Raw genomic sequence first — 23902 nt, 5'->3', positions numbered from 1 at the left:
CACCCTCCAATGGCCGCAGAGGCCGGTGCGCTGCAGCCAGCGCACCACGCTGATCTGATGGCAGGAGCCAGGTACTTCTCCTGGTCTCCCATGGGGTGCAGGGCCCAAGGACTTGGCCCATCCTCCACTGCACTCCCTGGCCACAGCAGCGAGCTGGACAGGAAGAGGGGCAACCGGGAAAGAATCCAACGTCCCGACCGGGACTAGAACCCGGTGTGCCGGCGCCGCAAGGCGGAGGATTAGTCTAGTGAGCCACAGCGCCAGCTAGACGACAACTATTTTTATTTTAGATGATCTTAAAACTCAGATTCTAAGTCTTTTTTTAGTGCATTCTGTACTGAGAAGCTAATGCTCAGAGTTCCTTTGATTACAGAGTTCTTTTGAATTAAAGAAATTTTCTCCATCTTGCTTCTCAACTGGAAGTGATACCCTTTTCGGGCTCCATCTGGCCTCTCTCATTACACACGTGAGGCCGTCTCTACTGGGAGAGTGTGGTCAGCATCTACTGGGGACAGGCCAGGGATGCTGCTCAAATGTCTCATCATGCACAGGACAAATACTCACAACGACCTGGCCCAAAATGTCAATGAAACCTTGCTCAAGTCTGATATTAATCAAGCACATTTTTGTAAACACTCTGAACTAGGTCCTGAAATTATTCTGAAATGTCTTCCGTCTTTAGGAATTATTGGGCAGGTGTTTGGCTCAATGATTGGGTTGCTGTTTGGGACACCCACATCCTGTATTGGAGTGCCTGATTTGAGTCCAGGGTATTCTGCTTCCTGCTAAGGTCCACTGTGGGAGGCAGTAGCTGATGGCTCAAGTATTTGAGTGTCTGCCCCCCAAAATGGGAGACTCAGATCAACTTCCAGGCTTCTGACGTTGGCCTGGCCCAGAACTGGCCATTGCAGGCATTTGGGGAATGAACCAGCAAATGGAAGATCTCTCTACATCTGCCTCTCTTTCAAATAAAATGAAAATAGATAAATAATTTTTTTTAAGAAAAAACTCTAGGAATTCTTAAAGACAAGTTAGTCAATAACAGCAAAGACTTAGGACTAGATCTTGGCCACTTTGTGTAGATCCAGGTTCTATGTAGACTCTCAAATAAGCTTTTCCAAGCTTTGAAGGCCCAAGTCAAGGAACCTGTGCAGGCTAGCTGGCAGCCCTGTTGGTGATGTTGTACACAGGCCATGACAGCCAGATTTTATTCTAATCAAGATTTGTATGAACATGGCATTCTGTTTATTCTGTTGCCTTTTTTTCTTTTTATCCATAAACAGCAATAGAGGGTGGAAGAGTTATCCCTTCTTGTTGCAGACACAGATGTGTAAAGGCATGGAGCTTTCTATGGAGCGAGTGACGCCAAAACAACTCATATTATACCTCATCTACTGCACTATAGGATTTCAAGCTACAAAATTGAGTGAAATGCTGTAACCCTTTATATTTATGTTTATATGGGCTGAGGAGAGGACCCATTGCACACTGCACAAGCATGCACTTTCAACCCTCATGCTACAATTGGAGGAAATGCTATCCATTGGCCCAGGTTGCATTTTTTTCCCTCAACTCCAGTGGATTGATAGTAAACGTTAAGTTAAACAGATAGTAAAACATAAGTTAATTAATTTAATCCAAGAAACTTCATTTCTCTATTACTAGTTCTCTGAAACTAGAAGAAAGGAAATGCTTTGCTGAAAATTTAAAGTGCAGAGGCTACACAAAGCAGTATAAGTAAGACAAAGGTCAGCAACTCTCTACAATGGCCCAGAGAGTAAACCTGTTAGGCTTGGTTGGATATATAGTTTTTCTCAACAACTCAACTCTGCTATTGCAGACAATATTTAAGTGCTCCAATAAAATGCTGATGATGGACTCTGAATTATAACATTTATGTAATCCTTTTGTGCCACAATATATTAGTCTTCTTTTGATTTTTGCAACTGTTTTAAAATAAGAAGGCATTTCTTAACTCGTTGTCTCAAAAACCATCAAGGAATTGATTTGGCCTGTAGGCTAGAGGTAACTGACCCCTGATCTAAGGGACGTGATTAATTACATCCAAGAAGAACAGATAATATCAATCATAAAGAAGATGATTACAAAAAAGACAGAAACCTACTTCAAATTCTCATCTTCAGCCTAAAGACATTTTTTAAAAAAGTATTATAATTTAATAGTAAAAATAATTTGATAAAAAGAAGTGAAGATATTATAGTACATCTGTTGTAATGACCTTTCATTGAATTGATTTTTTTTAAACACTCTTTCTTTTTAAACAGTGAATTGTTTTTTTTTTTTCACGAGAGTGATGGTGGTTTTTGTTTGTTTGTTTGTTTGTTTGTTTTTACAGGCAGAGTGGACAGTGAGAGAGAGAGACAGAGAGAAAGGTCTTCCTTTGCCATTGGTTCACCCTCCAATGGCCACCACGGCTGGCGCGCTGCGGCCGGCGCACCGCGCTGATCCGATGGCAGGAGCCAGGTGCTTCTCCTGGTCTCCCATGGGGTACAGGGCCCAAGCACTTGGGCCATCCTCCACTGCACTCCCTGGCCACAGCAGAGAGCTGGCCTGGAAGAAGGGCAACCGGGACAGAATCCAGCACCCCGACCGGGACTAGAACCCGGTGTGCCGGCACCGCAAGGCGGAGGATTAACCTAGTGAGCCGCGGTGCCGGCATAATGGTAGTTTTGAAAATAATCTTAGGGTCCATGAGAGTATTTCGGGCATGGAAAGCCAAGACACTGGCAAAAAAAAAAAAAAAAATGACCAAAATGAAAGATCTCCGTGAGTGAGATCCCAGCAGAAAGAACAGGCTATCAAAGAAGGAGGTACCTTTCTCTGAGGGGAGGAGAGAACTTCCTCTTTGACTATGACCTTGTCTAAATAAGATCGGATTTGGTGAACTCAAAAGGCTTCCATATCTTGGCAGCTCATGACAAGAGCATTGGGTGATTAATGACGTCATAAATAAGGCTGTCAATTGTTAAATCAACAACAGGAGTCACTGTGCACTTACTCCCCATGTACGATCTCTGTCCTTAATGTGTTGTACTATGAGAATTAATGGTATAACTAGTACTCAAACGGTACTTTACACTTTGTGTTTCTGTGTGGGTGAAAACTGTTGAAATCTTTACTTAGTTATACTAAATTGATCTTCTGTATATAAAGATAATTGAAAATGAATCTTGATGAAGAATGGGATGGGCAAGGGAGTGGGAGGTGGTATGGTTGTAGGTGGGAGGGAGGTTATGGGGGGGGGGAAGCCGCTGTAGTCCAAAAGTTGTAACTTGGAAATTTATATTTATTAAATAAAAGTTAAAACAAAAGAAAATAGTCTTAGGGAAATTCAATCAGAAACATTTCCTACATATCTTAGTCTTCCTTCCATGCTTGCTTTATGCACTGTGTTTCCATGGATTTTGATCAGGGTACATCTTTTTTTTAATTAAGCATAACTAGAAAATTTAATCCTAAATTCATTTACTTGAGTGTTGTATTTCTCATTTTCAACAAGAAGAGGGCTTCCAGAGAGGGAATTGCTCAAACCAGGTACATGCATCCCAAAAGAAAAAAAAATTCAAGTGTATCCCACAAAGTATGTAAATCCCTTTTTTTTAAAAAAAAAAATCTGAATACGCATCTCAAAAACAACTACTTGGAGGAGCATTCCTGTGACCTCAATGTACTTGCCTCAAATGGAACTACTGGAATAAGGGAGGTGAATTAGAAAACTGACTAATGAATGTCCCTTCCCTTCTCCTTCCCCCCCTAAGTTGAATCCTGAAGGTACCAGTTACAAAAACCCAATTTTATCTTATTCCAAAGTTTGTGATACACACAAGAAATTGTGGGGCTTCCCCACATTCTGTCCCTGCAGTATGCTGACTGCAGTGCCCATATTATTTCATGCACTTGCTGGCTTACGTATTCTGGCTGCCTATGTCATGCTATTTCTTTGAGAGCAGAAGTTTCTGAATACTGGCAGCCAGCCTACTGCTGGATTTAGATGCAGAATGGATTTTAAATACGTAGGGTGGACAGCTCACTCACACTTCCAGAGTCCATGCCGATTCTTTTGGATTTCTATGAAAAAATAATAAATAAATAAATAAATAAGTGAGTAGGGTGCACCTGATAATTTACAGGCCAATCAGAGGGGATGATCTTACTGTCTCTCCCTGGTGTCATCTTGGGTATCTACACAGAGGTAGGTTTTTCCATTACAGCTAAATACTGTCTCTGACTTGGCATCACCTTCCTCCGGAGAAGCCAAGGGCCCCTTCTAGCGGGAGCCTGGGAGAGCACACAGAGCACATCCTCCTTCCCCTGACCCACAAGCAGCTCCACAAGGCGCTGAGGAGTAGGGATCCGACAGGACCATCGGAGTGAGCGGGGGATCCAGCGACTGTGTCTTAGAGCTGCCTTAGCAGAGAAGGAACATCCGTGTTCTTGGGTTTTGATTTGTAGTGGTGCAGAGGGGCTTCCCGAGAAATCAGGAAACTGGCTAGGCCCCCCCAAGCCGACTCTTTAGACAACCCACTGCCTTCTCCTCTCTACCAGAGTAACATCCTGGGCTGCAAAAATATAATCACCTTGACCTCTATGGCAAGTGAAATCTCAGAAAGATGTGAAAACAATGTTTCTAACTCTTGGATTTTCCCTTGAGTTGCAGTGGGAGGTCTGACAAATTGGTAATTCAAAATGACCAACTTCACCTCCTTCCAAACAGATGGGCACGCCTACATCTACTCTTTTAGTGCTTTTACATTTTTTCCAAAAGTTCTTTGTAGTTTTTTTCTCTTTAAAGAGGAAAATCTTAATTCCTCAATCCTTGAATGCAAGCAAAGATGGTGGAAGTTACAGGGTGTCATTTGAACTAAAAGACAGTGTGGCATAAGCCAGTCTCAAAAAGACAAATAGCATGTTTCCCTGATTTGTGGTAACTAATATACAGAATAAAAACAAAAAAATGTAATGTATATGAGCAAAATTGACATTTTAAGATTTTTTTAACTTTATTTAGTAAATATAATTTTCCAAAGTACAGCTTATGGATTACAATGGCTTTTTCCTCCCTATAACTTCCCTCCCACCCACAACCATCCCATCTCTCGCTCCCTCTCCCATTCCATTTACATCAAGATTCATTTTCAATTATCTTTATATACAGAAGATCGATATAGTATATATTAAGTAAAGATTTCATTAGTTTGCACCCACACAGAACATAAAGTGTAAAATATTGTTTGAGTACTAGTTATAGCATTAATTCACATTGGATAACACATTAAGGACAGAGATCCCACATAAGGAGTAAGTACACAGTGACTCCTATTGTTGACTTAACAATTTGACACTCTTGTTTATGGTGTCAGTAATCTCCCTAGGCTCTTGTCATGAGTTGCCAAGGCTATGGAAGCCTCTTGGGTTCGCTGACTTCGATCTTATTTAGACAAGGTCATAGTCCTTGTCTATATTCTTGAGGAAGAGTGGTTTTTCTACTAACTATTTGTTGAATTCCTAATTTAGTGGAGGGTTAAGCTTGTGATTATAAAGAAAATTGAAAGTATGAAACTGTAAAAATTAAAAGAAAAATAAGAAAAAAAGGAGGGCAAAAACTATAATTATACTCTTAAAATTGTATATGTGAAATACATGAAATGTGTTCCCTTTAATAAATAAATAAATAACTTTTTAAAACAAAGATTAAGGGCCTTAAAGTTAGAATATTACACTGGTAACTCTGTCTTTCAAATAAATAAATAAATCTTTTTTTTTTTAAAGTATATTACACTGGATTATCCAGACAGGCAAAAATCTAATCACGTAAACCCTAAAAGCACAGACACTTGCCAAATTATATGTGGCCAGTGAAAATAATGTGATGAGGGACCCAGAATCAGAAATACGCATGCATTGCTGGCTCCGAAGACAGAGGAAGGAACCCAGGCATGTATGTGGGTTCTACATTCTGGAAGAAACAACCCACCAGAAAGGCATGTAGACCTGTGTTGATTTTAGTTCAGTGAGATCTGTCTTGGACTTCTGACCTTCAGAGCTGTAAGACAATAAATGTGGGTTGATGGAAGCCACCAAGGCCAAGGTCATTTTTATGGTGGGAATAGAACTACCTACAACCACATATGGTTGGGTGCTACACCCAACGTGGAATATGAGAAGTGGCAGGAGAAGGTGTCTGGAGAGAGCACAGGATCCTTTTAACCTACACAAGGGAAAATCATGACCCAGAAATTCCCACATGCTGTGGTAGAAATGGAGAGATCCACAGGTGCCCAGAGAGCAAGGGACAAGGGAATGTCTGGGGTGCGAGGAAAAAGCCATGTAATGCATCAATTTTCCATTCAAAGGCAAGTAACCCAGAACATGGACTCCACTATCATGGGGCATAGTCACCAACAGTGCCCCCAAATGACAGTAGCACCTGACCCTATCTTTCTTGTTGTCAGCAGACAACATAGGCACTTAAGGACCAGCTAAGCCCAGCCTCCCCTCCATGAGCACTTGCAAGGACAAAACAGGGAACATAGATAGCCTCTTCCCGGCCTCCTCAAGGCTCTGTCATCTCTTCCATGTCCATGCTCATCCTTGGGGAGGAGAAAGGCAGATACTTCCCGAAGCAAAGTTTCTACCCATAGTCAGGATCTGAGAAGTCATCAGTGAAGGAGCTTTATGTGTCCAGCACAGGGGAAGGGAGGGTGGGAGCAGCGAGCGCAGGAACAAGGATAGAAGACTTACAGTAGTAAGTTATGTTTCTTCTGTCCAGTGAGTGATAAGTTTGTGACCACTATCCACACTTATGCAGGTTCATTCAGAGAAACTGACATTTCCATCTTTGTTGATTTGCTTGATAGGAAACAATATCATCTAGAATGGTGGGGCTGGCCCATGTAACCTCTGGAAGAAAAGAGGATATTAGTTGTCAAATAAACTGTAAAGTTCTGTGCCATAACAGTTACAAATGAAAAGAAAGGATGTGGAAAAGGAGAAAGGAAAAGAAAAAGTGGAGAAAACAGAACCAAGATTTAGTTTTTGAGAGTACAATATGCTAAGTCCTATTTAATAAATATCAATGTACAAGTCACTTTATTTTCACGAGAAATATATGTTAGGAATTGTTTCAATTTCATAAATAAAGTGAGATCATACATTAATGTGTACGTGCTCCCAGCTCTTTGACCTCTCTCTCTTGGGCAACCCAGGTGTTATTGTTTGGGAAAACACTCAAGCAACTCTGAAGCTAGAACTATGAGTCAGGGAACTAAGTATTTCTACCAACAGCCATGTAAATAAAGTCATTTTTTTTATTTGACAAGTAGAGTTATAGAGAATGAGAGAGAAAGACAGAGAGAAAGGTCTTCCTTCTGTTGTTTCACTCCCCAAATGGCTGCTATGACCGGAGCTGTGCCAATCTGAAGCCAGGAGCCAGGTGCTTCTTCCTGGTCTCCCATGCAGGTTGCAGGGGCCCAAGCACTTGGGCCATCCTCCACTGCTTTCCCAGGCCACAGCAGAGAGCTGGACTGGAAGAAGAGCAACTGGGACTAGAACTGGTGCCTTTATGGGATGCCGGCACTGAAGGCAGAGGACTAATCAAGTGAGCCATGGCGCCGGCCAATAAAGTCATCTTAAAAGTAGCTCTTCCAGCCCCAGTCAGTCCTTTAAAGGACACCAGCCCTGGTCAAGAACTAGCCTCCAGCTTCAGGAAAGATAAAAACCATCTGAATTACTAACCAACTCATCAAAACTGTAAGACATTCAATGTTTGTTTTTGAGCTCAGTTGGGGAGCTAATTTGTTGCAGAGCAATATATAATCAGTACAGTATTTATATTATCTAAATAAGCTGCATTTTGAATGAGAAAACATATTCTGAAAATAGTAATATTTAATAAAACAGATAAGTAACTGAGTTTGTGCTCATTTATTGGATGACCACATAGCAATAAAGTCATCCATGTGAACTAAACCTTCTCTTTTCTGTCTCAGAGTCATAATTGTCTATATGATATTTCCACTGAAATATTTCTGGTAGATCGCATTAAAAGATGAGAACAACAGTTTTTCCCATGCTCCTTTGCTAAATGACTATGGATTTGCCTTCAGTAAGAAGGGAATCTGGGTTTGTCTCACTTGCTTTGACCAACAGAATATGGTAGAAGTGCAAGTCCCAAGCACTGGTCTCAAGAGGCCTTGTATTCTTTGCTTTCATTTTCTTACATTACTAGCCTGAGAAACTATCAGATAAGAAACAGGGTGATCAGATTAGATTAGGCATTTTTATAGCACTTGCTCAGTGATATTTACCTATAAAACTGACTAAAATAGTGATTTTAAAAATTCTTTTTGAAATATTTTATTATCACAAAAATTATCTTTTAAAAATATTCTACAACCATGAACACCAGGAATCTGAAAGCCACTAGACTCAAGGATCCATGATTTCGAATCACACACAAAAGGAACATTCCTTAACAGTCTAATATTTGATATAATTATTATTGATCTGTGTGATAGGTCATTGTATTTTCTTTCTTTTTTTTTTTTTTTTTTTTTGACAGGCAGAGTGGACAGTGAGAGAGAGAGACAAGAGAAAGGTCTTCCTTTGCCGTTGGTTCACCCTCCAATGGCCGCCGCGGCCGGCGCGCTGCGGCCGGCGCACCGCGCTGATCCAATGGCAGGAGCCAGGAGCTAGGTGCTTTTCCTGGTCTCCCATGGGGTGCAGGGCCCAAGCACCTGGGCCATCCTCCACTGCACTCCCTGGCCACAGCAGAGGGCTGGCCTGGAAGAGGGGCAACCGGGACAGAATCCGGCGCCCCGACCGGGACTAGAACCTGGTGTGCCGGCGCCGCTAGGCGGAGGATTAGCCTAGTGAGCCGCGGCGCCGGCAGGTCATTGTATTTTCAAAAATAATTATAACTCAATCCTATAAATTTTATATTTTATTATAAAACCAGAACTCTATGACTAACATGTTTACCATTTTATCACAATAAATCTGCCTACCCTCTCTTTTTTTTTATAAAAAGAAATTGGGTGATCAAGAAACACTCTCAGAACTGCTGGCTCAAGAACACACCATCACAGCCACAGATACAGGAACTAGACTGCGAGGGCTACAGTTGTTGCCTCCAGGAACAGTCTGCATATAACTACTGGCTTGAGAGCCATTCATTACCTTCTAGATACTTTTGAGAAAAATTTGTGTCTTATGACTCTGCTTCTCAAGTCTTTTATGAGTACAGATGGCTGATGAAATCTATACCACTTTCAGAACTCTTGCTTCAATGGAGTCTAAAAATATACTTTTAAATTCTGGCTTCTGCAATTAGAAGTATTTTAGAATAAACATTGTTTGAACCAACTAGCCACATCTACTATGCTCTCCTTTCATATTTCTGCTACCTACTAATCTGCCCTGTCAATCCTTCATAACATTTATCATAATTTGAAATTACACATGCACAAAAGTGTTCGTGTCTGTCTAAAATTTTCCATTCCCATTCACTATATTGTGAAAGAAACCTGCCCATTGAAAAAATATTTGCAAACTATGCAACAGATAAAGGGTTAATAACCAGAATCTACAAAGAGATCAAGAAACTCCACAACAACAAAACAAACAACCCACTTAAGAGATGGGCCAAGGACCTCAATAGACATTTTTCAAAAGAGGAAATCCAAATGGCCAACAGGCACATGAAAAAATGTTCAAGGTCATTAGCAATCAGGGAAATGCAAATCAAAACCACAATGAGGTTTCACCTCACCCCGGTTAAAATGGCTCACATGCAGAAATCTACCAACAACAGATGCTGGAGAGGATGTGGGGAAAAAGGGACACTAACCCACTGTTGGTGGGAATGCAAACTGGTCAAGCCACTATGGAAGTCAGTCTGGAGATTCCTCAGAAACCTGAAGATAACCCTACCGTTCGACCCAGCCATCCCACTCCTTGGAATTTACCCAAAGGAATTTAAATTGGCAAACAAAAAAGAGGTCTGCACCCTAATGTTTATTGCAGCTCAATTCACAATAGCTAAGACCTGGAACCAACCTAAATGCCCATCAACGGTAGACTGGATAAAGAAATTATGGGATATGTACTCTTTAGAATACTATACCGCAGTAAGAAACAACGAAATCCAGTCATTTGCAACAAAATGGAGGAATCTGGAACACATCATGCTGAGTGAAATAAGCCAGTCCCAAAGGGACAAATACCATATGTTCTCCCTGATCGGTGACGACTGACTGAACACCAAGAGGGAAACCTGTTGGAGTGAGGTGGACACTATGGGAAATGGTGGCTTGATCAGCATAGCCCTGACTGTTAATGAACAACTTAATACATTATCCCTCTTAGTAGTTTTTTTTTATCTGTTCTACTTAATATGACTGGTTTAGTTCTGTAATTGATGCACAGTTATTCTTAAGTGTTGAAAATTAACTGAAATGTGATCCCTGTTGAACATGGTGGTGGGAATGGGAGAGGGAAGAGATGTATAATTTGGGAGATGCTCAGGCTGACTTGCCCCAAGTGGTGGAGTTGGAAGCATACCAGGGGATTCCAATTCAATCCCATCGAGGTGGCATGTACCAATGCCATCTCACTGTTCCAGGTGATCAATTTCAGTTCACAGTTGGTCATGGTGGAGGGACTAAGAGTCAAAGGGAGCACATAGACAAGTCTAGTACCTGCTAACACTAACTGATAGAATAAATAAAGGGGAGAGTGATCCAACATGGGAAGTGAGATACTCAGCAGACTCATAGAATGGCAGATGTCCTAAATAGCACTCTGGCCTCAGAATCAGCCCTAAAGGCATTCGGATCTGGCTGAAAAGCCCATGAGAGTATTTCAGGCATGGAAAGCCAAGACACTCTGGCAAAAGATCTCTGTGAGTGAGATCCCAGTGGAAAGAACAGGTCTTCAAAGAAGGAGGTACCTTTCTCTGAAGGGAGGAGAGAACCTCCACTTTGACTATGACCTTGTCTAAACAAGATAAGAGTCGGAGAACTCAGAGGGCTTCCATAGCCTTGGAAACTCATGACTGGAGCAGAGGGAGATTACTGATGCCATAGACAGGAGTGTCAATTGGTAAAGTCAACAACAGGAGTCACTGTGCACTTACTCCTCATGTAGGATCTCTATCCTTAATGTGCTGTGCATTGAGATTTAATGCTATAACGAGTACTCAAACAATATATTTCACTTTGTGTTTCTATGGGGGTGCAAACTGTTGAAATCCTTACTTAATGCATACTAAACTGATCCTCTGTAAAAAAAAAAAAGAAGAAATTATCAATTCCCAACTTGACTCTCACTGGGATTAAACATGACAATAGGTCTGCTCTGATTTCATCATCATTTAAAAAAAATCATCTATTATTTTTCACTTTATGTTTCTGTGTGGGAGCAAACTGTTGAAATCCATACTTAACGTATACTAAGCTGATCTTCTGTATATTAAGATAATCGAAAATGAATCTTGATGTGAATGGAAGGGGAGAGGGAGTGGGAAAGGGGAGGGTTGTGGGTGGGAAGGACGGTATGGGGGGGAAGCCATTGTAATCCATAAGTCGTACTTTGGAAATTTATATTCATTAAATAAAAGTTAAAAAAAAAAAAGAAACCTGCCCATTAAGGAAAGGACATTGTCTTCTTTATAACAATACTTAGAGTGGTGGCTGGTTCATAGTAACTCTTCAACTAGTATTTGTAGAATGAAGAAATGACTAGTGAAATAAGTAAATAAGTCTCAACAAAAATAATAGTCATTTTATGCTGTAGACTTTCTGATGGCAGAGATCCTTATCAATGACACTTTCTCCTATAACCTGACTCTCTTGCCCTTATATTTAGCCTCAGCCCTCAACCGTTCTTTCTTCAGTCTCAATTTATAACCTTGCTGTCACCTCTGACCCTCACCTTTCAAGAAAATTCACTCCTTGGTGAAAGGCTTCTAGAAGTGTAGCATCCTTGGCTTCCACAAGATAAGGACTGATGCCCATCTGTATTCCATTCCAAAGGTACAGCTGCGAGAGGAACAATAGTGCTAAGTGCTGGCTCTAGTTTATGTGCAAAAATGAATAGAGAACTCCCATTCCTGCTTCAGTATTCCCACCAGGAGGTGGACATCTGGGATTCATACTGAGACCTTTTAGTAACCATATTTTTTAAAGATTTATTTATTTACTTGAAAGTCAGAGTTACACAGAGAGAGGAGAGGGGGAGAGAGAGAGAGAGAGAGAGGTCTTCCATCTGCTGGTTCACTTCCCAGATGGCCGTAATGGCTGGAGCTGTGCTGATCTGAAGCCAGGAGCCAGGAGCCTCCTCCTGGTCTCTCACATGGGTGCAGGAGCCCATGGGCCTGGACCATCTTCCAATGCTTTCCCAGGCCATAGCAGAGAGCTGGATGGGAAGCGGAGCAGCTGGGACTCAAACTGGTGCCCATACGTGATGCCAGCACTGCAAGCGGTGGCCTTACCAGCTATGCCACAGTGCTGGTCTCATGTAACCATCTTTTTAAAAGAAGAAATTGATCTCAAGATGGCAGAATAGGGAAGGAGCTTATGGCTGTAGTCTAAGGGAAGATAGTTATAAAAAGTGGAGTGAGTGCACTCTCATGGAAGAGTTAGTGAGAAAACCGCAGTGAGAACTCCATGCAAGTTAGAGGGGTGCTGAGGATCTGTGTGGAGGGTGTGGGTGCACAGCATGAACACGTACACGACACAGGACCCCAGCAGATGGGAGCTTCAGCACCAGCTTTGAAGAATAAGTTAGACCAGATTACAGCAGCCCAAGCCACAGGCGATAAAGCTGAAGGGAGAGCCTGGTATGAGTCCAGTTTGGAGACTGTGGGGGACAGTGTACCTGCCAACCTAGAGGGAAAAAAAGGGCAAGTTTCTCTCTTCCCACCCACCCAATAATGGGGTCCTGTAACCAGCTCAGAGAGGGTGGGCGCCATCTTGGACATATGTAACAGCCGCTACAGCTTTGTGTCCACGTGACCAGCAACCTGCCAAAAAGAGACACCTGGGTCTGGCTGGGAGCACTGACAGAAGCTGGATATCCATGACTGTGGGAGCCTTGTGTATCGGGACTTTGAAAACACTCTGGTTGAATGGGAGGGCATAGGGTATGGCTCGGTCTTCTGGCAGTTGCTGTGGGGGGCTCCATATGCTCAGGGCTCACTAACTGTATGGGTAAGGTCGTTGATGTGGAATCTGTGATCATACTTGCAGGCGTACACCTTCCGGATAGGTTAACGCCGGCGAGACCTCGGAGACACCAGACGTGTTTATCGGCTTTTCAGCTTCCACTTTATTTTTCAGCAGACTCGCGTTACATGTCGCAAAAGGCCGCCGTCTTCGCCTCCTCCAACCCTCTTATATATCCCGCCCACCGTACATGGAAAACATGTTACCAACTCAGCAAGAGTAAGTGTGGGAAACATGGCAATAACAGGATGCTTAAAGTCAAAACAGGATCTTGCAATTAGCAACTGGCAGGGTGGAAAAAGCCCAGCACTAAACTTCTTGTGCTTGTACATGTCGGGAGGGGCACAGCTAGCCAGGCTATCCCGTTCCCCGACATCTCCCCCTTATTTCTTTGCAAAATGGAGTGGTACTGTGCCTGTCTTAGGTGACCAAGAGCATCTATCAGGCTTACCTGTCATTGGCACATGAACATGAGGTGTGGAGGGAGCGTTCATGCCCTGTCTTAGGTTGCCTTGAAGACCTCTCAGAACTTACCCGTCTTTGACTACCATTCCAGCAGATTCAGCCACACCTGAATCTGTCCATTTTGCATGGGGTACTGGTTATTGAATGTTAGCTGGCTTGTTTAACCACCATTTGCGTATTAACAGCCCTTGCAAGATCCGAACAATAATTGATCCTGTTATAAGCACAATAAAAGCCAACCCTATAATAGCAGCCCATTGTTTAATTGGATTCCAACTACCATTTAACATGCTACCCATAAGATGGGACTGATTAGCGGCAAATGAAAAGTGCTTGTAGGGGTAGGTGGTAACACAAACTGCAGTAGATCGAATAACACAGGGTATGCCAACCAGGCCTAATCTTGCTATAAATCCATTCAGTAACAGCTGAATAGCAGTATATCATCAAGTGCCTGGGCGGTAGATCTTGTGATGCTATCAAGTGTGGACAGTGTGGAGGTTTGGCTCACGGCCATGCCAATAGCGACCTAACCAGCTGATAACGCCACAATTACTGCAACGACGACCACGGTGACTCCAAAGTCTCTCCTGTGTCGAACAGCCATAGAGAAGTCCTTCTCAGACACCACAACTGGTACAGGAACCCAAATAGGAATCTGCACAACCACCAGTGTTTCCGCTTCACTTAATTTTCCTTTAACACATGAGGAAATAACTCCTGTAGTGCAAGTATTATTAGTAGCATTACAGTGATACCAAAAGAAGGGAGGCTGAAGAAAAACAGGGGATGATCGTTGGGTGATGAAAAGGCAAATCAAGAAGGTGCAAAGAAATTAACATTAAGGAGCAACATGGAATCGATCAGCTGGAGAATTGGGGGTGCCTGAGGAGTGCAAGAAGGAAGTGGATTGGTAGGAGGGTAAGGAGCAAATGGTCTGTGACACTCCTGGCACCTGAGAGGTAGCGACTCAGATCGAAAGGCTATAAGTTCCCCTGTAATATTGGCTGTGTAAGAACTACCTGACTCATTCCAGTTGATAACATCTCCCATGGAATAAGTGGCCAAATTAATACATGGCGTAGGAAAGCTGGTATAATTATAACCACAAAGATATGCACCAAACTTAGGCTTATGGAAGCATAGCGCTCCCGAAAGGTGGATGGATAAGTTAACCTGGCCCTGATGGGAAGAATTGACAAGACTATTGTAAGGCACTCCGAATCTTTCACCTATGGTAGAGTTATGCAAATAAACAGGTAGAGGGAGAGGTAGGGCTCTCAAGAGACCCCAATACTCATCCAGCTTGGCCATCGTCGGTGACAGTGGTGTCATTATTAGTAGGAGTAGGATCACGATCATCTTGCCACTCTATTGTTCTTGTCCGTTTTTCTGGAGTCCAGATTGGATTTTTTTCTTCCTGTGGGAGAAAACAAACAGCGCCTCATACCCTTCTTATTAATGGGTATGGGCCTTTCCATTTGTTATCTTGTGGGTCTTTCCACATAATCATTTTTCTAACGTGTGGCTGAGCTTCTGTCAGTTCATGGGGTTTATTACTATTGGGGGTATGTTCCAAGATTACATGACGTTCTGCCGGGGTGAGACCATCAGCTTTTTTATTTAAAAAATTTATGGTAAGGCGAGGTTGAGAATGTCTTTAGGGGAATGGGATAGTGCCCCTATTCCCCCTCTTTGTTTTAATACAAAATTTTTCAGATACAGATTAGTGCGTTCCACAATGGTTTGTCCAGTAGGGTTATATGGGATGCCGGTTAAATGAGAGATATGAAAAGTTGCTAAAAACTCAGCAAAAGCCTTAGAAGTATAAGCAGGTCCATTATCAGTTTTTATTATATTAGGAATTCCCCAAGAAGCAAAACATTGTAACATATGTTGCATTACATGGGAAGTGGACTCTTTGGCGGCGGCGGTAGCCATAACTACTCCTGAGTAAGTATTCACCGTAACATGGACACAGGATAGCTTGCCAAAGGCAGGGATATGCGTTACATCCATTTGCCAAATGTGACATGGATAAAGGCCCCGGGGATTAGCTCCAGTGGGCATAGTAACAGGCTGATGAATAACACATTTTTCGCAATTTTGGACAATAGATTTAGCTTTACGAATAGGGATATTAAACCTCATACTTAAGGTCTTACTATTAACATGCCAAAGTTTGTGATATTCCATTGCCTGTTCCATGGCAGTGCAAGCTAAAAGGAAGTGGGAATCTTGATCGGCAAGGGCGTTTCCCGCGGTGAGAGGACCTGGCAGGGAGGTATGTGCTCTAATATGGGTGATAAAAATGGGATCTGATCTCCTAAATAAAGTGTGCTGAACAAGCTCAAAATAAGGAAACACTGTAGAACTTTTGGATATTAACGAAGGGGAGCCTAGCCTCTTAACAGCATTAACAACATATAAGCTATCAGAAACGATATTAAGAGGACCCTTAACCATATTTAATAACTTAGCCACTACAGCTAGCTCTGCATGTTGAGGTGAGGGAGATGCAGTAACTGCATGATGCACCTGACCTTGTAAAATAGCCACCCCGGTACCTCCTTTTGCTCCATCAGTAAAAGCTATGGGTGCTTTGGGAATGGGATTAGAATAAACTCTTTTAAAATAGTGTAAGGGTACCGTGTCGCAAAATCTAATAAAGGGGTGATTGGGATAATGGTTATCTACACTTATGTCAAGGGTGATGGTGATGTGGGACCATTGCCAAGTTTCCTTAGCCCACTCCTGAATGACTACAGACTAATGGAAGAATGCAGGATTGTGATCTTCTCCCTGCAATTTCTACGACTCAGTGGATGGCTTGTAAAACTAAATTTTCCATAGCCTCCACATAGGAGGTAATAGATCTGGGCATATGGTTATGTGGGTATATAAACAACAATGGTCCTTCTTGCCAGAGTAAAGCATAGGGATAATGACTTTGTATGAACACCAAAATACTTAAGGGCATAGTGGGGTCACACCGCTGCATAGCGGTGCTCTTAAGGCGCTGTTCAAAATTTTTTAATACTGCTTTTGCCTTCTTTTTAAGTTGTCTGGGTGAATTTAGGCATGCATTGCCTTCCAGAAGTCGGAACAAAGGGTGCATTTCTTCAGTAGTCATTTTACAATAAGGCCGAATCCAGTTTAAATTTCCACACAATTTTTGTAAGTCATTTAAGGTTTTAACATGATGAGTGGAGAATCAAGAGGCTTTACTGTGGTAGGGGTAATCCGTAGTCCTAAATATTGTACTGCAGGAACTCGTTGAATCTTTTCAGGGGATAAGATAAGATTATAATTGTTTAGGGATTGCTCTAATGCAAAGAAGGCTTTATCTAATTCTTCCTGGTTAAGAGCAGCCAATAGAATATCACCCATGTAGTGTACTATTGTCATTTGTGGAAATAATTTTCTTACAGGTGCAATAGCCTTAGCAACATATATTTGACATAATGTGGGACTATTAGTCATTCCTTGTGGCAATACCGTCCATTCAAAATGAGCATTGGGTCCTATATGATTTATAGAGGGAATTGTAAAGGCAAAACGTCTATCTTCCTTGGCTAGGGGGATAGAGAAAAAACAATCCTTTATATCAACTACTATTAGTTTCCATTCTCTAGGTAGCATGGTTAAAACGGGGAGGCCGGGTTGAGTGGCTCCCATAGGTTGCATTTGTTTATTTATAGCTCTTAAATCATGAAGTAGGTGATATTTACCTGATTTCTTTTTAATCACAAAGATAGGAGTATTCCAAGGAGAAGTAGATGGCTGAAGATGTCCTGCCCCTAATTGTTCCTCTACTAAGGTTTTTACAGCAGCCAATTTTTCTTCTATAAGGGGCCACTGCAAAATCCACACTGGCTTAGAGGAGAGCCAAGTTATAGGGATTGGCTGCAGTGCGGTGGCCCCTCTTGGAAACCCAGTCCATGCCTGTCCTTTTCTCCTTTTGGACTAATGGGCATTGTAATACCCTGTTCCCTAGCTCCCAGGCCTCCACCTTTATATCCCATTCGTGTCATGATGTTCCACACAGCCTGTGATCCTTGTTGTTTTCCCTTTTCATTAGTCAAGGTAAGTCTTAATTCCTGTAGGACGTCTCGTCCCCACAGGGTAACTGGCAGCTTACAGATATATGGTTGGAACTGTCCAGAATGGCCTTCATTGTCGGTCCAAGTGAGGATGCTGGCACTCCTAGGTGGAGCATGGGTAGTACCCAACCCTACCAGTGTATTCTCTGACTCTTGTGTTGGCCAGGAGGGAGGCCAGTCGTCTGCGGCTATAATACTTACATCAGCCCCAATATCTAACAAGCCTTGTATTGTTTTTCCCTGAATGACAAGAGGCCAAAGTGGTCTGTTTTCCAATGATAAGGAGAGTGCTGCAAAATTACTTCCTTGTTTAGCTCTCTGATCTCTAATTTTTTCCCAGCATAGTAGTTGTGCTAGGGGTCTATCATTATCTACGATAGCTGCACCTAAGGTGGCTTGAACGATAACTTTAGGTTTGCATGTGGGGAAAGTTACTATTGCTGGCTGAATTTGGAGTCCGCGCTGAAAATTGGTGGCTCGTCCAATCACTAGTCCGAAGCCAGTATTGGGAAGAGAATTTTTAGTAGGGACTACATCAATGATTTGAGGACCCATAGCTGGAGTTAATATTTGAGACTCCGTTGGCCTCAATTCGAAACAGCTTACTGTTCCTGATCCCCCTTTTTTGATTGCTGGCGCACCCAATTTTGCTTCGGGCCCCGGTTTGCTGGGGCCCCTCTCCCGTTTTTTGACTCTTGGGGAATGGGGTTTCCTGCTCTATCAGTCTTAGAATAACAATCACTGGCCCAATGATTACCTTTCCCACATTTAGGGCATAATCCTGGCTGTCGTTTGCTGGGCTTATGTTGTCTACATTCCTTTTTCACATGTCCGGGTTGGCCGCAAGCGAAACATTTTGCGGTCACTCGCTCTATTGGCCTTAGCCATTGCCATAGCAGCATGAGCCCCAGAGGCAGCATCATCCATGACATCTCTGCAAATTTTCATAAAGGTAGGGATGTCCTTATGTTGCCAAGGCCTTAGCGAGGAGCGACATGTCTTATTAGCATTTTCATATGCCAGTCATCTCAGCGAGGGTGCGGCCTCTTCAGGAGACTCAAACAGATTGCCCGCAGCTTCATAAAGGCAGTTAATAAAATCTGCATAAGGCAGCCGGCGCCGCAGCTCACTAGGCTAATCCTCCGCCTAGCGGCGCCGGCACACCGGGTTCTAGTCCCGGTCGGGGTGCCGGATTCTGTCCCGGTTGCCCCTCTTCCAGGCCAGCCCTCTGCTGTGGCCAGGGAGTGCAGTGGAGGATGGCCCAGGTGCTTGAGCCCTGCACCCCATGGGAGACCAGGAAAAGCACCTGGCTCCTGGCTCCTGCCATCGGATCAGCGCGGTACGCCGGCCGCAGCGCGCCGGCTGCGGCGGCCATTGGAGGGTGAACCAACGGCAAAGGAAGACCTTTCTCTCTGTCTCTCTCTCTCACTGTCCACTCTGCCTGTCCAAAAAAAAAAAAAAAAAAAAAATCTGCATAAGGCTCGGTCGGTCCTTGTATTATCTTAGTCAGACTGTGTTTAACTTCCCCTTTTTTTGGCACTACCTTCCAGGCCCTCAAGGCTATATCTCTTATTTGTTGTAATACCTCCCGGGGACACCGAGCTTGCACCGCTTCTGCATGGAATGCTCCCTCTCCGTTTAACATGTCCTCATTCCAGGCAGGTTGCCCATCAGCTCGGTTTTGCGCCGCCTGAGTACGAGCTAGTTCCCTATAAGCGGCTGACCATAAGAGATAATCTCCCCCTGAAAGGACTGCCTTGCAGACATTTCTCCAATCTTCAGGGACTAGGCCCTGAGTGCCTAAGGTTCCTAGGATAGCTTTGGTGAAGTTAGCATGTGGCCCGTAGAGAGTCACTGCCTTTTGCAGCTCTTTTAATGCTGTAAAGTTGACCGGAGTCCACCCGCGATTTCCTTGGCGGTCTTCGGTCACTGGAAAGATCTGATGGGGGTTAAAGAACTCTGCCCAATTTGGTTTCAGGCGCCGCGGTGGGTGGGGAGTTGAATCCCCAGTATTTATAAAAAAAGCGGCTTCATCGTCTTTACGAGCACTTTTGTTTTCAAGTATTTGCCTTCTAGTCTGTTTCTCCGGCCCAGACTCTAAAACTATGGGCCTCATCTCACTGGAAGCATTGCCGGCAAAACAGCAACAGCGCATAGGATGACGGGGTGGTTCGTAAGGAGGAGCGGAGGGCATTAAGGGCAACTCCAGGTATAGTGGAAGCGATCCCAGTGTCTGCGGATGTTTCGCTTTTGGTCGGGCTCCTCCGCTTGCTTCCATCCTTTGTTCCTCTATACTATCTCCTTTTTCGCTACTATCATGGCAGTCTTCGCTGAGCTCCTCCAGTAGTTTGGAGCCTTCATCTAAGAGTTCCCCGATCTGGTCATCCTCTGACTGTAAAGCAGTATCTATTAGATACCACAAGCGGATCACTCCCTCCTCGACTCCAGCGTTTCGCAATTCACGTCCCACCCGTCTCCACCGAACCTGTGATAAATCTCCTTCTTCAACAAACCAAGGACAAGTTTTATATAGTATCCTCATAAAATTGCACACAGCTACACTCTTTATGGGCGTCCCTGTTGCCTTTAAAAGGCGGCTAATCAATAGGTGCATTTTCGTGGTGGACTGTGTGTTCCCCATTGTACCGCAGTATTCCTAGGCTTTTTCCCCTAGACTCCCGTCTATAGACTTTTTTTTCTTACCTTCTTTCCGTGTCGCAGCGATCCGAGTCACGGCATCAGTTGCAGGCGTACACCTTCCGGATAGGTTAATGCTGGCGAGACCTCGGAGACACCAGACGCGTTTATCGGCTTTTCAGCTTCCACTTTATTTTTCAGCAGACTCGCATTACATGTCGCGAACGCCCGCCGTCTTCGCCTCCTCCAACCCTCTTATATATCCCGCCCACCGTCCACCTGTTTATATAAGATCCACGGAAAACATGTTACCAACTCAGCAAGAGTAAGTGTGGGAAACATGCAATAACAGGATGCTTAAAGTCAAAACAGGATCTTGCAATTAGCAACGGGCAGGGTGGAAAAAGCCCAGCACTAAACTTCTTGTGCTTGTACATGTCGGGAGGGGCACAGCTGGCCAGGCTGTCCCATTCCCTGACACATACTGAAGACTGCATGGATCCTTTGTGTGGTTCTGGATGAATATTTCACCCACTGGGGCTGGTGCATGACATTGGTTGCCTTGGAGGAAATGAGGTGAATGTGAGCTATGCTAACACAGCTGATCAAACCCTCCCTTCCAACAAAAAATAGAGAGAGAGAGATTTCCTATGCCCAATTTGGGTATCATCTTGGATACTCCCTAAACATTGGAGCACTGAATACAGCTCCTTAGCCACACCCAGCACACACCTCTGAGTATTCACTGAAAAAGCAGACACTCTCCTAAGCCACAGACACATAGTCCAAAGATAAAAGCTGTCACAGGGAAAAAAACAACAATGAGAAGTATCTCCACAAATACCTAAAAATAAATGCAGAAATTCAAGAAACAAGAATAAGGAAGACAACATCATGCCCCCAAGGCAACATAACATTTCAATACTAGAATGTAAAGACAAAGAGATGGAAGAAATGCTAGAAATGAAATTCAAAAAACCCATCATAGGATTACTTAGAAGTAATCATAAGCAAATCCACAAATTAAAGAAATCTACACAGGACACAAAAGAAAATTTTTCCCATGAAATTGAAATTTTAAAGAGAAATTGCTGGTGCCGTGGCTCATTTGGCTAATCCTCCACCTGCAGCACTGGCACCCTGGGTTCCAGTCCTGGTTGGGGAGCCGGATTCTGTCCCTGTTGCTCCTCTTCTAGTCCAGCTCTCTGCTGTGGCCCAGGAGTGCAGTGGAGGATGGCCCAGATCCTTGGGCCCTGCACCTGTATGGGAGACCAGGAGGAAGCACCTGGCTCCTGGCTTCAGAACGGTGCAGCACACCAGCTGCAACACGCCGGCCGTAGAGGCCACTTGGGGGATGAACCAATGAAAAAAAAAAAGGAAGACCTTTCTCTCTGTCTTTCTCTCTCTCACTGTCTAACTCTGCCTGTCAAAAAAAAAAAAAAAAAAAAAAAAAGAGAAATCAAAATGAAACATTAGAAATGAAAAATTCAATAGATCAAATAAAAAATGTAGTGGAAATCCTTAACAACAGAAGAAGAAAAGATATCCAAGATAGATGACAAATCTCTGGAAGTTTTAAACTCATACCGAAAAAAAAAAAAAAGAAAAGAAAAAGAAAAAAACAAGAAGAAATTAGAAAAATTAATAATAATGTTGGAGATTTATGAGATGATATTAAATGACCCAACATACAAGTCTTAGGAGTTCCTGAAGGTGTAGAAAAAGAGTATGGATTACAAGCCCCTTTTACCCCTATTTGGATAAAGAAAGGGACAACAAAGTATAGGAAGCATATAGAATGACTAATAGATATGACCACAAAAAAACTTCACCATGACACACTGTAGTCATACTTTTCTCAGTAAAAAAATAAAGAAAAGATTCTAAAATATGCATGAGATAAATTACAGATTACTTTCAGAAGATTTCCAATTAGACACACAGCTGACTTCTCATCAGAAACCCTACAGACTAGGATAGAACATTGAGATATAGCCCATGTCTAAAGAGAAAATAAACTGTCAACTCAGAATACTGTATCCTGAAATGCTGTCATATGAATGAAGGTGAAATAAAGACCTTCCATAACAAAAAGAAATTGAAAGAATTTGTCACTTGTCCAGCCTTTTTTTTTTTTTTTTTTTGACAGGCAGAGTGGACAGTGAGAGAGAGAGACAGAGAGAAAGGTCTTCCTTTGCCATTGGTTAACCCTCCAATGGACAAGTGAGCCAGTGCCTTGGCTCACTAGGCTAATCCTCCGCCTTGCTGTGCCAGCACACCGGGTTCTAGTCCCAGTCAGGGTGCCGGATTCTGTCCCAGTTGCCCCTCTTCCAGGCCAGCTCTCTGCTATGGCCAGGGAGTGCAGTGGAGGATGGCCCAAGTGATTGGGTCCTGCACCCCATGGGAGACCAGGAGAAGCACCTGGCTCCAGCTTCAGATCAGCGCGGTGCACCGGCCACAGCGCGCCGGCCGTGGCGGCCATTGGAGGGTGAACCAATGGCAAAAGGAAGACCTTTCTCTCTGTCTCTCTCTCTCACTGTCCACTCTGCCTGTCAAAAAAAAAAGTTTAAAAAAAAAAACTTACTGGATACAGCCAAAGCAATGTTAAGAGGAAAGTGTATAGTAATTGGCGTCTACATCAAGAATTTGAAAGGCACCAAATAAACAAGTTATCAGTGTACCTCCAGCACCTGGAAAAATAACAGCAAGCCAAACCCAAAATAAGTAGGAGGAAAGAAATAAACAAAACTGAAACCAAAAAAACTATACTAAATATCAGTGAAGTGAAGAGTTGGTGTTCTGAAAAAAATAAATAAAATTGATACATCATTGGCCCAATTAACAGAGAGAGAGAGAGAGAAAGAGAGAGAGAGAGAGAGAGAGAGAAAGAAGACCCAAATCAATAAAATTAGAGATCAAAAAGGAAATATATGTGATAAGCAATTCCACTTCTAGGTATATATGCTCCAGAGACACAGGTATATATACCCTAATATGTGTGAATGTACATGTTCTCCAATATATATTACTAAAATGTTCACATAACCATTATTTACCATCAACCCAAATAAGCCAGATAAATGATCATGAAAATAGATAATTAAATATAGAATTAAATTTTACCCTTTCTTTAAAAAAGGAAATATAATAATAGATACCACAGATATAAAAAGAATCACCAGGAATTACTAAAAATAGCTGTATGCCAACACATCAGAAAAACTGGAAGAAATGGAGATATTCCTGAACACATACAGCCAACCAAACTTGAGATATGAAAACAAAGAATACCTAAACTGACCATTAACCAAGACAGAAATTGAATCAGTAATAAAGACCCTCCCAGCAAAGAAAAGCCCAGGACCAGATGACTTCACTGATGAATTCTACCAGATATTTAAAGAAGAACTAACTCCAATTCTTCTCAAGCTATTCAAAACAATTGAAAGGAAG

General features: G+C 42.8%; 1 pseudogene; it reads right to left on the bottom strand.

The window, feature by feature from the left end:
* The window catches only part of LOC100343327 (elongation factor 1-alpha 1-like), a 41969-nt pseudogene extending 27207 nt beyond the window's left edge, over window positions 1–14762 (bottom strand).
* Between the last annotated feature and the right edge of the window lie 9140 nt (window positions 14763–23902).

The sequence above is a fragment of the Oryctolagus cuniculus genome, chromosome 8, assembly GCF_964237555.1.
Source record: "Oryctolagus cuniculus chromosome 8, mOryCun1.1, whole genome shotgun sequence".
Lineage (NCBI taxonomy): Eukaryota > Metazoa > Chordata > Mammalia > Lagomorpha > Leporidae > Oryctolagus > Oryctolagus cuniculus.
The sequence above is the reverse complement of the archived record's forward strand: the minus strand, read 5'-3'. Positions and strand labels throughout refer to the sequence as shown.